A 19,563-nucleotide genomic window follows, 5' to 3' on the forward strand; every position below is an offset into this window, starting at 1 on the left:
GCATTAGAATCTTCGATTTAGTATTTACCTCTTAATTTAATTTATCAAATATAGATACTACAACTTTTAAAAAATTATCTTTTAAAAATTAATTTTTATAAACTATTTTAAAAAAATAAAAACTTTACCAAACTAAACCTAACTCTAATTGACGTGTCTATCTATGCCACATTGGAATTATTTTGAATGTTGGAGACAATTTAATCCTCTAACTTGATTGAGTTATAAAAATACACAAATCCTAATCGTCCAAATTTTCTATTTGAGCATCTTCAAAGTCAGTGCCATTTAAACTTTATTGTAGCATAATAGGAATGTGAAGGTACTCAGATTCATAATTAAATAAAATTTTCTCATTAGACTCGTTGTAAGCAGGAATTTCTTCATGAAATACTCCAACAAAAGGGTCACCCTCAAACTCTATTTGTGCCTCATTATCTTTCTCACCAAGAGGTGAGTTGCCATGTTGTGTTGGGTGCAGCTTATTTTTGACTCCATTACTCCTTTCACCTTTGTTGCTATTACCAATAACATCACTCCTTGTAATTTATACATTTTATTTTTGAAACAACACCTTTTTTTTTTATCCTTCTTTCTTGTTTTTCTTGCAAGGATTTCCTCCTCATTAATATCACCGTCTTTAAATTCAGGTAGTGGGGCTGGTGGATAAAAGAGATACGTGATGAGTTATGAAAAAACACAATATAAAAAAGCTCCAACAATTCTCATTCTAATTTTAAGCTTGCAAAAATAGGACAAGTCCGTCTATATAACGGAACAACTAAGCATAGTGGTTCCATTTCACAATGTTACTTGACATAAGGATGTAATATGTCCAATATTTACAATTTTTTAGGACTTATTTAGTTGTTTTTATTTTTTAAGATTAATTTGTCTAAAGTGGACATTCTCAGGTTTTAATGGTCACTTTATTCTTCTTCTTATTCTCACATTGATTAAAGTATTAAATATTTGTGATGAAATTTACCTTTTTATCCTGTTTGTAGTCCAATTTGGATCATCTATTTTCATTCATGAAAAACATCTACTATATTTAAAAAAAAACAGTAAATTCGATTTAGGATTGAAATATTAAAATTCTAGAAAGCAAATCAATGGATCCAATTTACATGATCTTGAATTCTTTGACAAGGTCCTTACTCATTTGAGTATTCTCCTACTTCGTCTTCTTCATCCCTCTTCTTTCTTATTTTCTCGAATATAAGAAAAAAAGTTGACATTAAGTGAAAAAAATAGATAATAGAATTAAGCTAATAATATACTATAATGATAAAATTTTATTATAAATGCTTGAGGGGTGAGATTTGTACATAAAAAATTGTCTAATCTTGTTTTTTTTTATAATATCAAATCAAAAGGTATAATTTGCAAAAAAAATAGATCATCAAATATTGAGAAAGGTATCGTATATTTTGTATAGACATCTTATTCAGTGTTTGGTGGTTTTATTCAATTTTAAACGAAATATATTCTCGATGAAACAAGCATGCAAGAGATGTTTTTAATTTATTATCAAACTTGATCATAGTGTCATTCATTGATGTACACACGACAACAATCATAAATCCTACAAAATATATACAAATATTAACACAAGTAATCATAGTAAAATAATGAATAATAAATTCAAAAAAATTATAATTATAATTTTTAGAATCCAAATTTTTTACTAATATTCCGCAAACGGCTCCTGGAGACTTCGAATTCTCTTACTTGCCATTCAAGTAACTCTCTCGTCCCTCTCAACCTTTGGTCCGAGTTTATATCAGCCTCTCATCCCCTCTCTGCTGTGTTTTTAATCCCGAATAACTAACTGCGGTTAATTGTGGATAAACTCGGCACGCAAACGCTGAAAAAGCTTCCTCGTTTTCAAGTTTCTTCTTCATTAATACCTATCCTTTGACTACGAAATTTTCAGCCTCTTTTACTATAATTAATTCAGCCAAGACTTAGATTTTTATTTAAGAAAATATTGATCATAAAATTTACAAAAATACTTTATGCATTTTGTGAGTTTTTTACCGTGTTTTAGAGAGAAAAAGAATAAAATTCTGCACTTCTTCTCTATGTTTCAACTCTCGTTTCTACTGTTCTTACATTGTTCTTCAAGTATTTTTCAAGGAATCAAGCCATACAAACACAAACCTTTGCCTATTTTTGCTAATTCTTATGTTTATATCGAAATTTTGACAAGGTAAGCTCTTGTTCCTTTTCCTTCCTTTTCTATTTTTTTTCAATAGTATTCATGATAAGTTCTTGCTATCTTCTGTGTATAAAAAATTCCTCTTAAATTTCATATGGAGCAAAAATGATACTTTTCGGCCAAAAATAAAATTGCACCACCACCAGTCATGCCTCTGCCTTTGTATGCACTTTTTCTAGTGTGTAAAAGGTCTAAAAACTGAATTAAATAAGATGTAAGGATTAGGATTAGTTAGAATATGTTTGTGCTCCTTTTCGGTGTCCATATGAGCTACTTTATGGTGAGTTTGTGCTTATTTTGTAAGTCTGAAAATTCTGTGAGTTATCTCTGTTTTTACTTGCTAAATATGTATAATATGAAGTATAATTGCCTATATGAATTTTGTGTGGTAACAACCGAAAATATGGAAGTACTTGAGATTTAAATTTTAAGCCTTAAACGTCACTAAAAGTGGAGAAAAAATTATAAAAATTGCACCTTTAAAAATTTCAGCCACTAAAAGCACGAAAATTAGGGTGAAAAAGAATTAAAAAAGTTAGAAAAATATTTTTAATCCTATGGAACAAGTAGGTAAGAATAAAGCGGGTATTATGGTTATTTTTCGATAAAAAGATGGTTAAAAATATGATTTAATTAAAAGAATAGTAAAATTCTAGAATTAGTATTATCGGGGTAAAATAATAATTATATAAATTATTTAGATCAAAATTAAATTTAAAATAAGTTTTAGACTTAAATAAAAATTTTAGTGAAAATTAGAAGTAAAACAGTAAAAAATAGTAACTAAAATAGGTAAATAAAATTAATAAAGGGTAAAATGGTATTTTACTTTTCTAAGGGTAAATTGATATTTAATAAAAATATTAAGGATAATTTGGTCATAGAAAAATATTAGGATCAATTTAGTAAAATTTTAACGCTAAATAAGGTTAAACGAAAAAATTAGAACATTTAGGGATAAAATAGTAATTTTGGACATAAAATAAATGTAAAAATGGTTAGTTAACTTAATGAAGGATAGGAAGGTCTTTTAATAAAAATATGAGAATAAAATGGTAAAGTAATAACATTAGTGGTAAACGCGTCACTAAAAGCTTAAAGGAAGCGGTAAAAAGAGAGGTTATGTGCAAAAGGGCAAAATTGAAAATATAAAAGTATTAAGGGCAAAATAGTAAATGTGACAAAAGGCTAAAAGATTTAGAAGATAGAGACCAGGTACAAACTTTTATAAAAAAAAGGGTAGAGAAGTCCTTTAGAGATAAAGTTTATTTGAAAAGTGTCGTAGAAAAAGAAAACTATATATCCTAAGGTGCTAAGAGATTATCTAGAGAGGAAGAGTGTCTGCTCCAATGAAACCAGAACCATGCTAAGAGATTATCTAGGGAGGAGGAGTTTCTGCTCAGACGGAACCAGAACCATAAGATGTGGGGATGCCCACTTTATGTTGAAACATGTTTCTCCAACTGTCATACTATGGCGTCAAGCTCTTCGACGATTGCCAGTTGCTAGAATGGACGTGGCTTTGTCCATTAGGCGTGTATGCAACACGTACACAATTGGAAAAACCATATTCGGGCTTAGTCCCGAGTAACGTTAGGTTGCGAGTCATCAACCGACGCATGAGTTCATGACCTGCATAAGACTAGTTATGCATCATACTTGGTTGCTACATTTCTCCGTGATTGTGATTTATTTATGTTTCCTGTATTATGTGCTTGCTTACTATTCTGTTATATACTTATGCTTGTATTTGCTTGCATGACTTACAGACACAACTGCGTGAACTCTTAGACTTAGGTTGCGGACCCCTTAGGTTTTTCGTATAGTGCCCTGTTGAGAACCTTAAGTTCTCACCCCTTACTTCCCCTCGTTCCGCAGATGTGAACCAACGTGATTTTCTTTGAGTTCCTCGCATTTAGACAGGTGAGCAGCAACATCATGGGTGTGTCTGATGACTTTCTCCTTGCTTCAGCACAATATTTTTTTCTCAGCTACTATGATATCAATGAGCAGTAGCAGTAATAGTAGCAATAGTAGTAGTACTAGTCTTTGTCCTCGCTCTATATAGACTTTTAGAGGGTTATGTGTTTTTATAAATATCTATATAAATAAGTTAGAACAGGTCCCAAACTAGGGTTCCTCGTGTGAGTTGGGGCCTGTTAGTATAAATATGATGTCTGTAAATATTTACATGATGAATAAGCAATGATGTAACCCGGTGTGAACTATGATGTATTAAATGAGCCTTCGGACATATATGTATGATATTGTTATGTTTTTTGTGTTTTCTATGCTTCATGTGGATATTATTTATTTAACTATTATCTATTCCATTATATCTATATTTCTGACATGTGATATCGACTAGCACTACAGGTTCATATGTATATATTTGGGTTAAGTACGATTTTGGTTCCTAACGTAGAGGTCAAAAATTGATTTCGTCTCCGACCTTTTTTTCGCTACAAAATGGTCCCAAAGGTTTAACTTAGTTTTAAAATTGTTCTTTAGACGAAAATACCCCTCCTTCCCCTCTTCTTCCTCAACATTAACCAGAAGCAAAAGCAGAAGCGCAAATGCAGGAACAGAAGCAGGCAAAAGCAGAAACCAAAAGTAGAATAACAACAATCAGCAGAACAACAACAACAATAACAATAGATAATGAAATCAGAGTGACAACAAAAACAGAACCAGAAGTAGAAGCAAAAACAGAAGCAGGCAGAAGCAGAAGCAACCAAAGCATCAACAACAACAATGGAATAAAAGGAATAAACAGAAGCAACCAGAAGCATCAACAACAACAACAATAACAATGGAATCCTTTAAATCCGAAAAATTAAAGAAAAAAGGAATAAAAAATTGAAATAGAGGGGAAGGGTTGCGACAATGGTAGAAGAGGAGTGATTGCGGCGGTGAACGGCGATGCGATGTTGGCAGACTACAAATCGCCACGAGGAGGGCGCTGTGGTGGTTGGCGGTGCTATGAAGGGCTTCGTTCCTCTTTTCACTTTCTCTCTCCCTCTGCTCTCTCCTCTCTTGCCGTTAGTGTATGTGCTGAGGAAGAAAGGAGCAGCGCAGCGTGGAGCAGCTGTGGCGGTGTGGAGCAGCGACTTTTCCCCTTCCCCCTCTTCCTTGGAAATACCCCCCGATTCTCTTTCTCCCCTGTCTCTTTTTTTTCTTTTCATTTTATTTTATAATTTTTTTACTTAGGAGTAATTTGGTAATAAAAATAAAAAATTTTGTCAAAAGAACTTTTTAAAATAAACTGAAACCTTCGGGACCATTTTGTAGCGAAAAAAAGGTTGGAAACGAAATAAATTTTCGACCTCTACGTGTACTTAACGCTATATATTTAATATAAAATCTAGAGTCTCTTAAAAAAACCATAAAATAATGTCTGACGGCTAATATTAATCATGACATGCTAGAAGGTGGATCGTTACAAATTTCTAACGATACATACTAACAAATATAATTAATTAATAAACAATTTTATCTAAAGAATACATACATACAAACAAAGTAATAAAATAATTACCTATAATTTCTAACAATAACTAATAACATTAAAAAATACCAAAAATATAATTATAATTTTTATTAACATATTAATATTATTATTAACATTATCCAAAAATAAAATTCTAATTCCTATCACATACTAACAAATAGAATTAATAATTTTACCCCAAAACAATTTTAATTCACATTCACATACAAAGTAAAACAATTAATAAATTATTCATAAACCCTAAATAATTATAATTTATACTAATTTTAATTATTAAAATTATCGAAATAATTAGTTCTAATTTCTAACAATAACTAATAACATTTTAAAAATTAAAACAATATAACTATAATTTTCATTAACATACTAATTTTTCATTACCATTAACCGAAACATAAAATTCTAATTCCAATCACATACTAACAGATAGAATTAATAATTTTACCCCAAAAGAATTCTAATTTTTATTCACGTACAAACTAATATAATTAATAAATTATAAAAATATAAATATCTAATTCTTGTTAACACATATAACTAATATTGTGGTAAATCACATAAATAAATTAAATGGTCTCTAATATTATATCAATGTCCTAAATCAAAATAACTTACATACATATCTTGCTTGTATATCTATATAAATTGAATAAATTTTAATTGAATAATTGATTCAATTTAGCATGTATATGCTATATTAGTAATAAATTAAATTAACTAGATTCGATTTACTATTAATATAGTATATATATAAATCGAATCTAATTAATTCGATATTAGATTTGATTTATTATTGAACAACACATATATAGTAAATTGAACTAGCTTGGTTCGATTTATTATTTGTACAAATTATTGAAATTTATTACTTTTAAATTAATTGATAATTAACTTTAAAACATAAATATTAATAAAAAATATCTTCATTTTGGATTAAAATAAAAAATGAATAAGAATAGAAATCCAACTTTTATATTTTAGTTCAAATTTCAGAAAATCTACATTTTTATAAATTTTATGAATTTAAAATGGAACAATAAACAATTTCTAAAAGTTCATTAAAAATCATCATTTGACTCATTAGCATCTAAAGAATCATTATCAGGACTTTTGACGTTGAAAAAGTTAGGGTAAAGTACTACATTGGTTCCTTATATTTTGGCGTAATAATGTTTTGGTTCTTAAAGTTTAAAGTGTCCTATTTGAATCCAAAAAAGTTTTATTTAGCTTCAATGTAGTTCTACTATGAGGTTAAAGTTAAATAATTAACGGAATATTTTTTCAACGTCAGAAGTCATAGTAATGATTCTTTAGATACTAATGAGTTAAAAGATGATTTTTAATGAGCTTTTAGAAATCGTTTATTGTTCCGTCTTAAATTCATAAGTTTATAAAAATGTAGATTTTCTAGAATTTGAACTAAAATATAAAAGTTAGATTTCTATTCTTATTCGTTTTGATTTTTTTTTTATATTTTTTTTGAATCCAAATGGAGGTATTTTCATATTGGCATTTATATTTTAAAGTTAATATAATTAACTTAAAAGAAGTAAATGTCAATAATATGTACAACTAGTAAATCGAATCAATTAGATTCAATTTACTAATTATACAACATATATATGCTAAATCGAGTTTAATTGATTCGATTTACATAAAATCATTGAAAACATACTTATAACGAAAATTAAAATAGGACATTTACATAATTTTAAAGGTAAAATAATTTATTAATGTATTTTACCCTAATATTATTACAATAATTAATTACTCAAAAATGCTAAATCTGTATTAGGAAAAAATCCACAATTGCACCCGAAAATCGTAAGTCTCATATCCACTAATAATATCATAATTTTAAAATGCTAAATATTAATCTCCAATAATATTAAATATAATTTAGTTTCTAACAATAACTAATAAAATTCAAAAACATGTAAAATATAATTCTAGTTTTCATTATTATTCTAAGTATTATTATTAGATATACCTAAAAAATTTTTATCTAATCTATTAATATATAATAAGAGAGTAGTAGTGAGTTAGTTGCTTGGCACGTGCAACTGTATACATTCAACAGGTGGTACATCTCATCAAGTGACACATGACACTAAATTACTATTGCCTATTTTGTGAATAAACAACGTTGAAGTAGCGCGGCAAAGTATTCTCTCCGGAGCTTTTAATTTTAAACTTCTCTATATAAAGGTACCCAAACCTTTGTCATATCAGTTTTTGTTATACCAGAAAGTGTTGAGTGGAAAAAAATTACCTTACAGAAGTTAGTGGAGTCCTCTCAGCTGATTGTTTAGCTTTCTATACCTATATAAAGATAGCTGAGGTTTATGATATGTTAATGGATATTAATCCAAGAAAACTTGGATGGACATTTGAAGTTTATGTTGTTCATTTATGGGAACTCCCAAACAAGTTTAACGAAAAGGAGATAAATGACATAGAGATGATTTTGCAAGATATTAAGGCAAATTTGTTGTAGTTAATTTTTTTTATTTAGTTTATGGTTGTTTTAAACTTAGCTTTCTAAGCATGATGTTTTCTCATTGTTTAGGGTGGGAGGATCCAAGCTTCAATCCCCAAACATCTAGTCAAGAATTGGAGAGAAAAAATTGTGCAGTTCAACATGTATGTCATGAGCAACTTCATTGTGGTAGATAAAATGGAGAAAGTCAAGACAACAACTAATAGATGGACTATAAACTTTTCAAATAAAACCAGAGTTGTTCCAATAGTTCATCCAAGCTATCCACTTGAAGCATTTTGTTTTCAGCCTATTTCGGAGTTTCTGGCTGCTGACAAGCTTGATGACTCAATCTTAATAGGTTAGGCTTCAATTTCTGAAAATTTCTCAATAAAAAATAGTCAAAAAAGGGTCCAGCTTAATGTTTATACTTCTTTTTATCTCTTGATGTGGTGTAGATGTCATAGGTGAAGTGGTTGGAAAGGAAGATCTAAGAAAAATGATAACTAGCAAGGGAAAGGAGACAAAGCGTTTGGTTGTTTTAATAGAAGACTTTGAGTAAGTTCATAAAAATGTGCAATCAAATGTCAGTCTTGCTTAGTTATTATCTCATTACCATACAAACTAATCTTGCTAAGTGTTTTTCAGAAACAACAGTATTGGGTGTGTGTTGTTTAGAGAAATGGTAGACCAGATTCTTGCACATCTCGAAGAAGAAAAGGTCGAACCACTGATAATAATTGCGCAGTTCTTTAGATCCAGAAAGTGGAATGGTAAGGTTTTAAAATATGAGCAGTTTTATGTTCCTAACTTGGTCCGATTTGAACTTTTTGTGTACATATGACTCACAATATTTTTACGCTTATTCTAGAAAAAACATCAGTGCAGAATCACTTTGATGTATCAAGGCTACTTATTAATCCTGACATTAAAGAGGTTAAATTAAAGAATTTCGTAATAAGTTGGTGTGACTTTCACCATGTATGATTTTGCAACTACAAAAATATTTTGATGACACTTTCTAACCTAAAAACCATGCTAATGTGCAGGCGGCTTTCTGGAAAACCATCTGGCTCAGCTAGAATTAGTCAGGTTTTCTCACATGGTCCGAGTTTTGGTATCGACGAGCTTAAAAAGGGTGACGTGGTGGTCAAAATAATAGAAGAAGCATTGAAGTCAACTCAGGCAAGTATAATATATTCAAGAAATAATTTAAAGAATTACCAGAATCATATATTTATGTTTTGGTACAATTGTCTCATAAACAATAACTCAATGCTACTCAACTCATATGATCAGGAAGGACCTATATGGATTGCTGGTACTATTGTCTCAATTAACTCTGCCAAGGATGATTGGTTTTATAAATCGTATAAAAAATGTACGAAAAAACTAGAAACTCCAATTGGTAATAGATATGAGTATGGAAAAGTGTGGCAAATGTGGACACACTCATGCAAGTGCATCACTTAGGTGTGTTCTTAAATACTAAATATTTCAGAGCAAGTTTGTTTAAATTGTATTGATTTCCTACCAAATATTTCAGGTATAAAGTTGAGGTAATGGCATACGATGGAACAGGAAGTATAACTTTGCTAATGTGGGATAAGGAAACCGTTTAATGTGTTTTAGTTTTTAGTATAACTTTCCTACCAGCTCAAAGATGAAGTAGTAAGTCCAATGTGTTTTAATTTTTAGTTTAACAACTGTTTATCCATATACATAAAAAAATATATTGATTTTTAATTGGGATTTGCTAAGGCTAAAGAATCGGAAGGTTACCTCCCAACCCTAGATGGCATGATGGATAGGAAGCTACTTTTCAAGGTTAATGTCAAAGCTGTTAACATCAAGCAATATGACCAGGTTTATACAGTCATGAAAATTTGCGATGATGAAGAGATCGTAGAGATAAATCACTCTAAGGAAATGCACAATGCCACATCTGCTACTATAACTGTATGAGTTTAGGTTATATTTAGTGCAAAGCAACTACGTAATTGTTATGTTATTGGGTGGCCCATAAATTCTAAGTAGGATTTACATGTGCCTCTTTGTAGGAGACTGGGTATAGTGATTCAATCGACATGTCGACAGTTGTGGTCAACCGCAAGAATGATACTAATTCTATGTTTTCTTTGTTGAGTTTAGACTTAAGTAACTATCATTAAAAATTTGTGTTGACTGGCTACATTGTTTAATTGAAAAAAATTTCCATATATATGAAAAGGATGGTGTGAAAGAAAGTGTCACAAACTTAAAATGCAAAATTCTGGCAAAAAAAGCTTGTATCAGGACAAAGCAAGCTCTGCCTATAAACCTTGATAATGAAAATGAAATGGGGTTTTCAACAAACAAGTTCACTCGAAAGAATAGAAAGAGGCAGAAGAATCAAATTAGTGAGACTGAAAATTGACCCTGATGCAATTGTGCTAATATGTTTTGGATTTGAGTAGTTATTTTATTTTTATCAAAGGAACTGTGAATCATGTCTGGAGATAACATGATAATGTATTGAGAATTATATATTTTGGATTTGAGTAGTTGTTTGGTTTGTCTTAGTTTGATGAATGATTTAGTTATGGATTTAATGGGCTAATATTAGAAGGATGGCAGCATATACCTAACTATTAGACATTTAGTAGAAAAAATCTTTTTTGATAGATTAATGCAATACTATTTAATAGTAGCCTATTTCTATCTGGTGGTAGTGAAATCTAAATTAAGTGGAAAGTATTTTACATTCGACATCCAAACTATCCACATGCTTTAACACACACTAATATTGGACTTTTCAAAAGAAGTAGAGTAATTGATGTTTGACACGTGCAGTTGAATTGTGTATAATCATAATAATACATAACGCACAACTACTGAACTTAATATTTATATAAATACCATGGAGTCACACCTCTTAAATTTGTTGTCATTATACATTTAAATATTTGTATTTAATAAATATTGGGATTCACAAATAACCCAAAGTCTTATATGGACCTGATAAATATGATAGAGTATCAAGAACATTGTGAAATTATTAGAGCAATTAAATGACTATATCTTAAATGTAGGTGTATAATGTAGTGGATGCAGTACCTGGACAAATTATATAAACATAATACACCTCATATATTATATATTTAATAAAATGCCAATTGTTAAGTGAATATAAAAAATAAATAATCACAAATAAGAGAATCATAATAGAAGGAATCCATTCTTTAATATAGATTATATATGTTAAAAAATAGCTTAGTCAATCACAAATAAGAGACTCAACATAGAAGGAATCCATTCATAATTATAAATTAAGTATGTTGAAAATATTGTCTATCTGTAAAGTTTAGATGATTGATATCCAAAATTAAAATTTTATATTTTTATTGATTTGACTAATAGAGAGTGTTATTATTTGGTGGTATAGTTATTCAAGGAGGAGTATAATGAATATTGATTTTATATCGATGACAATCATGTCTTACTATAATTGATGACTAATTTACATCAATAACAACAGGATCCCTTAATTGTGAGTTTGAAAGATTTTTCCTAAGAAACATGAAAGGTAGAAATCCTATGAAAGAAGAGTTGAAACAGCCATGCATGGACAGCGGTTGCAATTTTTTATTGATACACTATTTGTCATCAAGCAGGTGTTTATAACTTAAAAAAGCATATACAATAACAACCTATACAACAATAGGTGCTTACACTAATTTGTATAACTTACAAGGACTGGTGTGAGATTTGGATATTGTTCACAATCAACAATCAATATATGCGGGCTATTTTGACTTATAGCACAAAATAATAAAAACCAATTCATATGAGTGTAAATTCAAAAGTTTCTTTATACTAAATGGTTAGTTGTCAATATCATTTATCGATATTCGTATGACTAGTATACAATAAAAAGATACGATATAGGTTGACCTATTGACACAAAAATGAATTGGAGATCTCCTTCAAAGGCATGCCCATCAGATACATTCCATAAATTAGTTAATTGTAAATCTCATGAGGTTTCCTACAGATGTGTTGTGACCAAGAGGACAAGTAATAGCATGCAAGTTGACTCACTACTCAACAAAATTTAAAGTTTTTCAACTCTTATAACATGCTTATCACATAGATATTAAGTTATGACAAGATAGGTCACTATTCGAAAGAGTACCAACTAAAACTAATGCCATATCAAAAAATAATTTGTTGTTGCCTATTTTGAAATTAACCTATCATTGAAAAAAGGGGCATTATGGAAGGATTCCATACATTATCTATTATGTATAGTGAAGTTTGTGGCTATATAAAAAATTTATTTGGCTAATACCAAAAATAATAGTTTCCAATGGGGAGGTGATTCAAATAATTATTTTGCTAATACCACATCCGTTTGTATGTATCTTTGAAACAAGTATACAAAATAGGCACATGTACAACAATCAATTATATCTTATTTAATATATAAGTAGGCTTAATGATAAATAAGAAAGTGCAAAATGAAGCTACTACTCTATTTCACTTAAGGCTATTAGCCAGAACAGACATAATGGACACGTATAAAAAAGTTGAAGAAATAGTCAATGATGTGCGTAGATTGGAGGGTGAAAAAGTATTTTTCATGGATCGTAACTACTATATATTATTATACAGAAAGTTTTTCATTGAGGTATATTAAATTAAAATAGTGGGTTAAAGTATAGACTGTGATTTTAATATATTACATATAATTATGGGGATTAATCTTTAGTTGTATCCAATTTCAATCCAATGTAGTGCTTTGAGTAGGTGGCATCAATTTGTACTTATACTTGAAATAAATATATAGAATAGACACATGTTCAAGAGTCATTTCTACCTTATTTAATATATAAAGAGGATGAAAGATAAACAAAGAAATGCAAAATGAAGCCTCTTTTCCATTTATGAATTCATTAGACATTTCTATAGTGGTTCATGTTTTAGTCTTAAAGGAACTTCTTTATCAGTAGATTGATCACCAAATTTCATCACCAACAATAGAATCTCGTAATTGAAGAATGAAAAGATCTTCCAATACAACTAGTATGGAGAAAATCTACTAATAAAGCAATTGAGCTGGGATATGACACAGGATCAGTGGTGCCTTTTTTTTTTTCTTTATATCACAATTTGTAAGCAAGGAAATACTAATATCTTTATAGATATTAGCAAAACCAACCTATATATTAGTAGGTATTTGCACTAATGTATATAATATACGAGGACAATAATTAGACATGCTAAAACTATTGGGGGATTTAGAGCAAATAATTTTGGTTTATTCTATTGAATGTTAAGTTCAAACATAGCTGATTATAGCATAAGGTCCATATGACATAAAGTCACATCAGGTAGACTTTGGTTAATAATATCCTTTTTAATGAGTAGTTATTTTCTAGGTCAATAGTTGGCGATCTTAGCAACCAGGCATAGGTGTACAGTGATTTGATGTTACCCAAGCTAAGGACCTCTAGATAAAGACTTTAATTATCAGTTTCACAGTGGTCTTTTATGCAGTATTATTAGTTGAATAGAAATTGAATACCCCTTTGACAGTAATTAGACATGTTTTGGTGCAATAATATCAAATCATAATTATGCAAACAGTTGTGAAAATATGTATAAAGATTAATCTGAATATACTTAAAAGGGAAGTATTAGATAGCTAAAGCAATGGTATATAATATGCGTAGATCGAATGATAAAAAAATATTTTTATTGGGTATAGTAATGACTATCAATTATTACACAAAATGTATTCTATTGAGATATATCAAAATAAATTAGTGGGTGAAAATATAGACTGTGGTTTCAACATATTATATATATGATTATGAGAATTAAATTTTTTATATATGTCCACTTTGAATCCAATGTGGTGGTGTTCTCAGTAGGTGGCATCAGTTTGTATTTTCACATTGATAAAAGTATAAAAAATAGGCAACTGTGCGGGAGTCAATTATACCCTATATTTAATATATAGCTAGGTTGAAAGGTAAATAAGAAAGTGCAAAATGAAGCCACTGTATTAATTGTTAAAGCTATTAGCTAGAATAGACTTAATGGACAAGTATTAGAAAGCTGAAGAAATTGTATATAATACACGTAGATCGGACGGTTAAAAAGTAATTTTCATAGGTAGTAACTACTATACATTACTACACAAAAGTATTCCTTTGAGATATATCAAATTAAAGTAGTGGGTCAAAGTATAGGCTGTGGTTTCAAGATATTATATATAATTTGAATGCAATGTAGCATTATGAATAGGTGCCATCAATTTCTGTGTATAACTGAGATTAGTATGCAAAATAGACACCTGTCCAAAAGTCATTTCTACCTTATTTAATATATAAACAGGATGAAAGACAAACAAAAAAGTACAAAACAAAGCATGTTTTCCATTTCACTTAAGGCTATTAGCCAAAAAATCAGCAACTGCATCTCCATAATGAGTGACATTCCACCCATGAGAGATCATCTTCCTCATCTTGGTGAGGATCTCATTTGAAAAATTCTTGTGAAGACCCGAGGAGGTGCAGGAGTTTGAGCAAAATTTAGAACTTCAGGTTATGTACTCCACTTTTTGTGAAGAAAAATTATCAACACAACAAACAACAGGACATGAGTGTGATCATTGGGGTTGGTTAACCCCCCAGTTATCAGAACTCCATTTGGTTCATTAGAGTTTTTGTTGATTCAGGTCGTCAGGTGCCATTCAGCATACCCATGGACATTAACCAATATGGATTTTATGCAAACATCGGCTCCGACCATGGAAACATCTACTTGAAGATTTCAATGGGTGGCTTGAATACAAGACTACTCATTTGGAATCTTCTCACCCGTAAGAGGCGATATGCAACAGACGAAGCCAACAAGCACCTAGGATATGCTATTTTGATATATGCTTTTGGATTTATGGAGGACACGATTGAGTATCAGATTCTTCATATTTTCAAGAAGCATTATTCTCAACAAACACTATCCTGGTCTCTTTATATATCTTTCGAAAGAGATTGGACTCACGCAGGGACATATGATATAAAAGTAAACAAAATCAGTCCCAAGTATGTTGTGAATGACGGCATTTTATACTGGATAGGGTGGGGAGGTCCTAACTTCCTCTAGCCACAAACAATAATGAAATTCAGTCTTCGTCAGAGAATGTTTCACAAGGCCGAGATACCCACGGAAGTAAAATTCAACTACAACTCATTGACTCATTTCAATGACGGTATTGGTTAAATTTCATATTTCAATACTGGGTTTACAAGACAAATTTTGGTTTGGCAAATGAAAGGTGTTTCAGACAGTGAAATAAAATGGGAGAAAATGTTAAAAGTTTCAGGTTTTGGTATTCCTTACATGCCAACACTGTTTATTGGGAAGGATATCCTATCAGTCATGGAGGCAATGAGTGGTGTTGGTTGTTCAAATGATACACAAAGTACTGATGTTGTGCTCTCAAGACTCAGGTACATGGAAGGAAGAAGAGAGAATTTGGCCCACCGCACATGGCAGGAGCATGCTAATGTGAAAACAATCACATTGCATGTCGAAGGGCTCTACATGGTTTAGTTTAATATCACGATGTTTTCCTAATCCTATCTTTTGATTTGCATGATGTTTTATTTGTGTTGTATTTGTTTTTGGCAAAATTTATGTTACGCAGTGTCTCCCTAGGTATGTTAAGGCTTATGCTTTTTGGATATCATGAAGTTATGTAATAGGTTGGATATCAATTTTCTATTGATGTAGTCTAAGAAATCCATTAATTTGTATGGTAAATGGTTAATATATGGGATTTGAAGTGCAAAAGTAGTTGACTTAGGTTCTATGTACTATCTAATATAAATTAACTACTTATACGTTTCTAGGGGGATTTATTTTATCAGAAAACACTTTACAAAATCTAGAAATATATTGACACCAATTAAGTCCTACCTACCAGCTACGCATATAAAAGTTATAGAGTTGTAGTACACTTACGGGAATGATATAAAGATATACATGCTTATGATATTGAGAATTTTATTTGTTAAATTTTTTGTATATTTTTTATTTTGAAAACTATGATTTAGTAGTAGATCAAAGCTAAAATAAAACTTGGCATTTTGTTAAAGAATTAAATGGGTAATTCAGATTAAGAACTCAAATGTAATTTCAATACAATACATATGAGAGGAACCTCACAAATGAGTTTGTCAAATGCAGTTGAAATGAAAAAAAAGCTATATGGAAGATGCTATATCTCTTAAAAACTCAAATGCAGTTCTCCCTCAAACCTATTAACTGAAAGGACTACCTATTTTTATATAGACATATCAATTTTCCTTTTATATATAAGAATAATATGTGTTACTAGCAAATATTAATGTTAGAGTAAAGTATCGTTTTTGTTACCAACGTTTGGGGTACGTTCCAAAGTTATCCCTAACGTTTTAATCATCCTATTTAAGTCACTAACATTTCAAAATTGGCTCAATATTGTCCTACCGTTAGGGATCTGTTAACAGAATTGACGGTGAGACAAAATTGAGATGATTTTGAAACGTTAAGGACTTAAATAGGACGAAAATGTTGGAGACAAAAATGATACATAGAAATAAATTTTAATTTTATCCTTCAATAATATCAAATTTTTACTGTATATAATGTTCAATTATTTTTTAATTACATTACTTTCATTCTAAATAATTAGCAATTAACAAAATGTCAATTAGCCAAGCCAAGTAATTATGCAGACCCAAGCAAATACAAACAAACGCAGTATGATGCATGTCTGTTCTACTGACCGTGAGCTCACATGTCAGTTACAGTGCCAGAACTCGACACATCCGGTATCTAATCCAGACATTGTCTCTCTGTTGGGCATCCCCAAGAGGGAAAGTATCTTTGGGCTTATCACAAGCCGGTCTTGCAGGAAAAGTGCCATGTACACCTCGCAGGGTGAATACCCTGTGCATATCTCTCAGGGAGAGTGCTCTGTCACACCTTGCAGGGTGAGTACCCTGTACACCTTGCAGGGTGAATGCCGTGTACATATCTCACAAGGAGAGTGCCTTGTACACCTTGCAACAAGAGAGAGAGAGAGAGGGAGAGAGAGAGAGAGAGAGAGAGAGAGAGAGAGAGAGTGTGTGTGTGTGTGTGTAGGCGGGATGAGACCACCATCCCTATATCACATCAAATATGCAAGCGGGACAAACCTACGATCTTGCCTCGCAAGCGGAACAAACCTCCGACCTTGCCAAATTAGTCATTCAGACCACAATCAATCAACATTAATGTCTTTAATCAATTTCATAAGTTACCAAACTCGTTAACCCCCAAATCGTTGTTAATTTATCAAGCTTACGCTCATTAATCCCAATATTTTATCAATTACCAACCCCATTAACTCGTGATCTGGATAATATGATTGTTCTCACTACGGGCTGAACGAACCACTATATCCGCAACCATGTCATCCGATTTAACTAAGTGTTTATCCGAGAATAATTCAATTTAATTCTTTGGACTTAGCCACACTCTATCCAGAGCTTGAAAACAAGTTATCAGACATCATACAAGATTTACCGGGGTTTACAAGCGTGTCAGAAAAGCCAAATAGTTAAAACAGAATTTTTAGAAAATCAGCATGCGTACGCACGATTTCAATTCGGGATACACATTGTGTGTATGCATTCATTATGCATACGCGCAATTTCACTTCTGTTTCACATTTATGCGTACGCATGACCCATGCTTATGCACAAAATTCAGTTTTGCCAGAAATTGTACAACTCTGCATAATCAGTTTTTTACCCTATTTTCAAATGTCAATAACTTTTGCTACAAAATTTTATTTTCCTTCGTTCTTAAACCGTTTTTAAAGATCTTTTCACTAGCTTTAATTCATGACGATTTTCATCAAATTTTGAACTCTGAACGCTAAGTTATGATCTGTCGAAGTTAGTCAAAAATCTTATTTTTATCAAATTCACCCAATTGCCAATTCTTACCACAACTCAATTCAATTCAGTTTCAAACTATTTCAAAACCGTTTCTCAATATTCTCAATACTCATTTATCAATTTCTATCCATTCAACACCTAATCAAACAATTCCACTACAATTAATCTATTTTTCGAAGTTTTCCATCAACAATTCAATCATTCAATTAAACATCATCATTTCACAACCAATCACAACAATGGCAATTATCCAACTTACCATAACTTACCAAATAGGGGTACCTCACCCTATCACAACTTTAGACCAAATTCTTATAACAATGTAAGCCTCAGTAGGCCATCAACTCATAATATAATCAAGCCCAATCTTACTCATATTCAATTCATACATATACACATTTATGTTACTCAATAACAATTCAACTCACATAACACAATCACTTAATCACAATAATAACCATCATCAAACCCAACATTTATACCAATTCACCATTCAAGCACATCAACAATCATACATACCAATTCATGAGACTCACATAATCACCAAAAATATAATTTTCATATCGATATCGATTTATAACAATTCATGGCAATAAAATGATTTTAAGAAAAACCTCTACTTCGTTGATAGTGGTTTCTAACTCTTGAATCCTTTCTTCGGTCAATTCCAGCCTCCACCAGTCCAAGCTCCACCAAGTTCCTCAACGAGGCACCAACCCGCAACAATTAACTCAACAATTAAGCTATTCACAACAAGATTTACAATTTTCTCAACCTAGGTTTATAGAATTAGAAAATCCAAAGAAAAAAAAGAAGCTTCCATGCTAGAGTACCTCTAAAAAACTAAATCACAAGATTTTAACGCCATGTACCTCCAAAAATATAAAATAGGAAAGAATTCGAAAATAGAACAGGAATTTTGGATTTACTTACTCACCATAATATTTACATAGAATTGAAGAGGATGAGGAGAGTGACGCGTAACCGCAAACAGCTTGTCAATCGGAGCTACAATTTGAAAGTTATGTGGATTGAAAGATTGAATTGAATAGTGACTTAGGGTTTGCCCTCTTCCTCCCTTCTCTCTATGCATGCCTCACTCTCTCAATAAAGGTGAATGGCTGAAATATTTACTAAGTGTGGGGGTTTTATGCCTTGGGTTTTGGCTTTGTTGGACCCGGACTCTGATTTTTTATCTTTTGGCCATATTTTGGGTCAAAACCTTTAAAATAAGTGCTTGAGTTTATGTTTTAAGTATTTTTCTTATCATTCATAAAACATTTTTCAAAATCTCAAATAACTTATTCAAATTTTCAAAAAAAAAAAATCCAGGGTCTTACATTGAGGATGTGGTAGACATTGTTGGGATTGG

The 19,563-nt window shown here is 30.9% G+C and overlaps 1 long non-coding RNA gene across 1 annotated transcript; it reads right to left on the reverse strand.

Annotated features, from left to right (window-relative positions):
- Nucleotides 1–1,195: 1,195 nt before the first annotated feature.
- On the reverse strand, nt 1,196–19,241 carry LOC110273096 (uncharacterized). The gene is made up of 3 exons (XR_002364548.2): nt 19,129–19,241; nt 18,806–18,934; nt 1,196–1,206 (listed from the first exon to the last, which is right to left on the reverse strand). It is a non-coding gene; the product is annotated as an uncharacterized LOC110273096 (long non-coding RNA).
- Nucleotides 19,242–19,563: the final 322 nt, after the last annotated feature.

Source organism: Arachis duranensis, chromosome 6 (genome assembly GCF_000817695.3).
Source record: "Arachis duranensis cultivar V14167 chromosome 6, aradu.V14167.gnm2.J7QH, whole genome shotgun sequence".
Taxonomy (NCBI): Eukaryota; Viridiplantae; Streptophyta; class Magnoliopsida; order Fabales; family Fabaceae; genus Arachis; species Arachis duranensis.